The sequence below is a fragment of the Cydia strobilella genome, chromosome 26, assembly GCF_947568885.1.
Source record: "Cydia strobilella chromosome 26, ilCydStro3.1, whole genome shotgun sequence".
Lineage (NCBI taxonomy): Eukaryota > Metazoa > Arthropoda > Insecta > Lepidoptera > Tortricidae > Cydia > Cydia strobilella.
The window spans coordinates 1,187,085-1,193,136 of NC_086066.1; positions in this window are offsets into that span (position 1 = coordinate 1,187,085).

The window sequence follows — 6,052 nt, forward strand, 5'->3', positions numbered from 1 at the left end:
TCTATATAGCTATCACGGTTCATGAGATAATGCCTGGTGGCGTATTTACAAAGGCTATACTGATATGGTTCAGATGCGAACTGAACTAGATTAGCCTTTATGTGGACAAAACTTAACAAAACCCTAATCTATTATAGTATAGAAATTTACTGAAATCGTATAGACTTTATTAACTAAATTCATACGGATATTGTTACTACAAATAAACTACAAATGCTAGTCTGTTGCGATCTAAAATTTGAATAATATTTTAGTAACGACTCCGATTGTATTAAATAAATTACCGTTCATGCAAATTACTTAACAATGCCTAAAATTTTTTTTTACTTTTAGAATTATTTCAGTTGATAGGTACGAGTAACTAAAATTTCGTAACCAGCTACAGAATGGGAATCAAGATTCCCAGTTAATTTGAAGCCGGTTACGTATTGGGCCAGCGTGTTACCGTTTGGTAACTAAGTTTGGTAACTAGCTACAAAACAGGAATCTAAAATTCCTTGTATGTAGCCAGTTACGAATTGGGCCAGAGTGGAACCGTTTGGTAAATAAGTTTTGTAACTGGCTACAAAATGGGAACCCAAAATTACATTAAATCAATAGGTAGGTAGGTAGGTTAGGTTCGTTAGGTAGCTTCCCGAAGGGCAAACTGCCCAGAAATAGGAGCCCCGCGAAGCGGGGCTCCGTCTAGTTACGTTGTGAAGTCATTTTTTTTTTAAAGAAACAGTCCGACGAACTCCAGCTAACTAGACAGGAGCCCCGCGACGGGGCTCCTATTTCTGGGCGGTTTGCCCTTCGGGCATTTAAAGCTACCTAACGAACCTAACCTACCTATTGATTATGAATTGTGTAATTACTAGTGTAATTTTAGATTTCCATTTTGTAAACAGTTACAAAACATTTGCCAACCGTGGCTAGGAATCGGTAATTCAAAAGCCCTATTTTGTAACCAGTTACATCCCGGGATTTATTTTTCCCGTTTCGAAGCCGGTTACCAATTTTTAGTTACCAAGCGGTACTAAAGGGTACTCGTACTTCTTATTAGGTTTTGTGAGAGCAAAATGTTTGAATATTATCGCGACATAAACTAATCGATTTGAGTAAATAAGTATTATTAAAATTTAGATATTATATTCAAACGATACTGACGTTACTAAACTCGACTAGGTTTTGTCGTGAATATTATTCGAAAATATGTAAGCAAAAAGCTAATCCATTTGAGTGACTTCTTTTTACCGAAACGGTATAGATATTGTTAACTAATATGCATAAACAAAAGCTCCCCGATTATAATCTGAGGCGTGACTGAAATAGTTTAGCTTTTGTAAATACGCTGCCTGGTGACCGACAGACGGACGGTGGAGTCGTAAGTAGGGGTCCCGTTTTTACCCTCTGGGTAACGGAACTATAAAAAGAGAAGCACTGAATATACATGTTTTGGTAACACTACCCTTACACTACCTATGATAGTTAATTACTAAACCAAGATAACTGCAGCGATTTTGATAGCACACTGTGCAAGTGCAAGTGTTATATATACATACGTCATAATTTCATTGAAGTTTGAAGTTTAAAATACTTGCACAGTCTGTGCTATCAAAATCGTTGCAGAGTTATCTTGGTCTAACTCTAACCGTTATTATACTGGTATGGGAATTCCTTTAAATGCATAAGGCGCACAGTTCAGTCACTGGCCTTCAGCATGCATAGGTATAGCAAATCTTGTCAGTAGAAAAAGGCGGCAAATTCAACAAATGTAGGCGCGAAGGGATATCGTCCCATAGAAAATTTGAATTTCGCGCCTTTTTCTACTGACAAGATTTGCTTGAAACTATACTCGTACGAATCGTACGACGGTATAACACTATACTTAGAAATGATCTAGACAGGATACTTTCTGTCTAGATAATTTATATGTCTAGATATTTCTTAAGAGAAATAAAGACCCTTTACTAAAACGAGAAACATTCTAGAGCTATGGTTTCACAGACGAGCATACAGACAATTTTTTATGAAGCAGAAACGTCTACGAGCGTTACTCCAAATTTTTAAATTACACCTCCGGCAGGACTTGAACCTGCGACCGTTGGTACACCGGTCCAATCGCAACTGCTAACTGATAACTGAGCCACGGAGGCCTACTAGATGTGTGCGATTTTTTCCATCCCTTCCCTCAACTCCCGGTTCCCGGAGGTGTAAATTATTCAATTTTTCCTTCAATTTAAAAAATTTGAAATTAAAAGACAGCTTGACAATTCGAGTTCACATCCCTACCTTTATGTAAATTTACATCAGCTAATAAATAAAAAAACAAGACTTAATTAAAAATGGACAACCCTAGCATTCGAAAATAGGCAAAGGAAACGAACTGGCCGAAAATAGCCGAGACACTCCGAAACATTCCGAGCGAAAAAAAAAGATAATCCGACTTCCTGGATATATATAGATTATTATTTGATGTGGTCTATTAATTTAAGTAAGTATAGTTGGTCAAACCAAATTGGCAGTAAATAAGAACAAAAAAACTATACCTATCCTTTTCTTTTGGGTGCTAGTGCTATAGTACTAGTGTAAGACAAAAATAGTATGATTCTCTCTGTCTATGTTTGAAATGAGATAGTCCTTTGACAAAGTATAAACACTTTATTGTACGAAAAAGAAAGGAATCATGGTTAAGGCGAACATATCCCTAAGAGGGATCTCTTGATGGCCCATTATTTTAACATTGAAGTGTTTTAAAAAACTTGCGGTTGGCGGGAATATAACTACTGAATTCGCATTTCCGAAGCAAAAACAAAACTGCATTTATTTTCTTACTTTTGATTGATAAATAATTAAAAAACCGGACAAGTGCGAGTCGGACTCGCCCAACGAGTGGTAATTCCGTAGGATGGAGAATTCCTACCATAAAAAAATATATTTCCCACAATGTCCATCAAATTACGTGAATTACTTCATGTTTTAGTGTGATATTTTTTTTACTTGAAACTAAAATTTCCACACAAATTTTTGGGACATTATTCTTAAATCAGGAATTCTGGGTGGAATATGCCATATGCTAGTGATTCTGAGCTGGAAGAACCCAAAAATATCAGGATCGGTGAGAATCAGGTTTTCAATTATTTTTTTATAAACGCTCAAAAAGTTCAGTTTTTTCAATGTTCACGTTCAGTCACCGGCAATAAGGGCTACCGCGTTTAAATTCGCCGCTAGGGGCGCTAGTGTACATCTACACTACACTAGCTAGGTCTTTCAAAAGCTTTTTAATCGGGAATTTTCACTCTTTATTCATAATTGTGGTAAATCTTTGTCCATCTTTGATTAATCATGGTAAACAATAGATATAGCGCAATAAATGTTAGTGGTTTAGAAAAAGTGTCTACAACGACAGGCAAAGACCTCCCCTAACCGGTCATCTCATCGCGCGCACAGCGCGCTGCGCGGCGTGCAGCAGTACGCGATGCGCCATTGTGAACGCTACTCACTATTAGTGCTTGAAATGGAGACCTACGCTCTCCAAAAGAGTGATTTAAACCCTTAAACCGTATAATTTGCTTAGTGTTTGTTTGACTCACGACAGTTTAAATTTGATTATGATAATTATTTACCTCTTCTTGTTGGCTGAGTGACGACCTGCTTCCCCAGTCTTCATATGGCTCCCTGTCATCTGTACAAAAAAATGTTAGCTCTATAAAACCAAGTTTGCTTACTTTTAGAGCTTTTAAAATATTGAGTGTTAGTGCAGGTTGAAGGTCTCCATTTCAGCTTTTTTATGTCCGGATGTTCTCCTCTGCAGAGACTCCTATATGTATATATTTTATGTTGTTTCGTTCAAAACAAAATTAATCTTAAAAAAAATATTTCCTACTACCTGCTGCTACCAAAACCCTGGCGTATGGTTCTGTTCTGATAGTCCTAAATATTTAAGTCATTCATTTAAGGTATTTTTTAAAGATATATTAAACTAGCTTCTGCCCATAACATTATCTGCATGGGATGATGATGATTCATAAAAACTCACCGCTGAACCAATTAAGATGAAATTTGGTATGGAAACAGTTCGAGCTCCGGGGAAGGACATATGGTAGTTTTTATCAATCATCATCATTACCGAGTGGGACCCATGGAACACCATAGATGGTGCTGGCCGGGGTGCAGGCAGACCGAAAAGGAGATGGCGGGACGACTTGGACGCATTTTATCTGGATTGGCGGGACATTACAAGCGACAGGGTCGAGTGGAGGAAACGAGGGGAGGCCTTTGCCCAGCAGTAGGACACTAAATTAGGCTAGAAAAAAAAAACATTATCAACATTCTAAATTGACAAAGTTGCGGACATAAGCTAGTTATGTCTTCACTCACAGGACACCCTGGCCCCGTATAAGATGAAATTAAATCATACACGGAAGGTAATAGTATACTGATTTTTCGGTGTTGGCAAGTTTGTGCGAGATTGTACTTAGCCTATCTTCATATTTATCACTACGCAAGCTATATTTTGAATTCGTATAAATCTGTCATCAGCATCATATACTTAAGAGTAAATCTGTATTTTGTGTAAACTAATACTTACAGTAGCTTGCATCGCTGCTGGCCTCCATGCTTCTTCGTTGCATTTGCATCTTTAATTATTATAACATAATCTGAAACAAGAATTTAAAATTAAAGGTTTTAAACCAACACACATGTGACAACCTTGAATTATCGTGTATCCATAAGCTACGGAAACTGCTACCTATTGGGCATGTTGTATTTTTTTATTTTATTCTTTATTAAAGGGCTTTTTCGAGTGAACGAATAAGGCATGTTGTAAGTTTGTCTTAAAAAAATAAAGCAATATTAATAATTACAAAAATTAAATACGGCATGGCTATAAATAAATTTACCTACTCTTAAAATTAGTAACTTAAACCTAGCACTAACAGTTTCTGACATTTAAGTTGGCTATTTCGACGAATAAAATATATTTCCAGTTAAAATAACTTTTATTTTAGAATTTAGATAAGATATCAAATAAGATTTGCTAAAGTACAAAGAGTAAGTAACGATACGTAAGGCAGTTCTAAGCGTCTTCAAGACCAATTTTGTTTTATTTACTTACAGTAAAGTGTAAAAATAGCTTCGAATATGACCGCTCCACGCCCTACTTCATATACACATGAACACCAGAACACCACTATATAAGGCTCGCTTTTACATATAACTGCTACTATATGACAAAAGGGCACTGAATAAGACACATTTAATTCATTATTCGCGATGTTTCAGTCAATTTTATCGCGAAAATGAAAGAGTTCATTGTACTTTGTGTTTACAACGTTATGTCAAATCGATGAACTGTTTTTTTAAACAATTATGGCCTGGAATCGAGGAAATGAGCTAGAGGCGTTTGTATGGTGTGTAGTGAGTATTATAGTTGGTCAAGCAAATCTTGTCAGTAAATAGGAACAAAAAAAACTATACTCATCCTTTTCTTTTGGGTGCTAGTACTAGTGTAAGACAAAGATAGTATGATTCTCTCTGTCTATGTTTGAAATGAGACAGACCTTTGACAAACTTTATATTCTTTGATGGTGTGCATAAACTAAAGCGTGCTTACCAAAGAATACAATACTCACTAGGGTGCTTACAATGCATAAATAAATTATAAAATAATAACAAATTTAAAATATTAATTTTGCTGCACTCAACATTTCAAAAATAGCATAACTAAATCAAGGTTATAGGCTTTACTATTAGCAGTTGCTTAATATAGCATGTCAAACAAACCTAGCCAAAACGCCTAGCCTAGGAAAATTAAAATCGGTAGTGACCACAAACTACTAAGAAGATACGTAGTGACTAAGCTTAAAGGACTCGTATCCAGGCCATAATTGTTTAAAAAAAATCGGCAGTGACTTGGCTTAAGGACTCGCATCTAGGCCATAATTGTTTTAAAAAAATCGGTAGGGACTGAGGGACTGCCTGCGAAAGTGGAAGCATCCTATTTTATTCGAGTTATTTTTTCGAAATAATTAGGTTTTAAAAAAACCGGCCAAGTGCGAATCGAACTCTC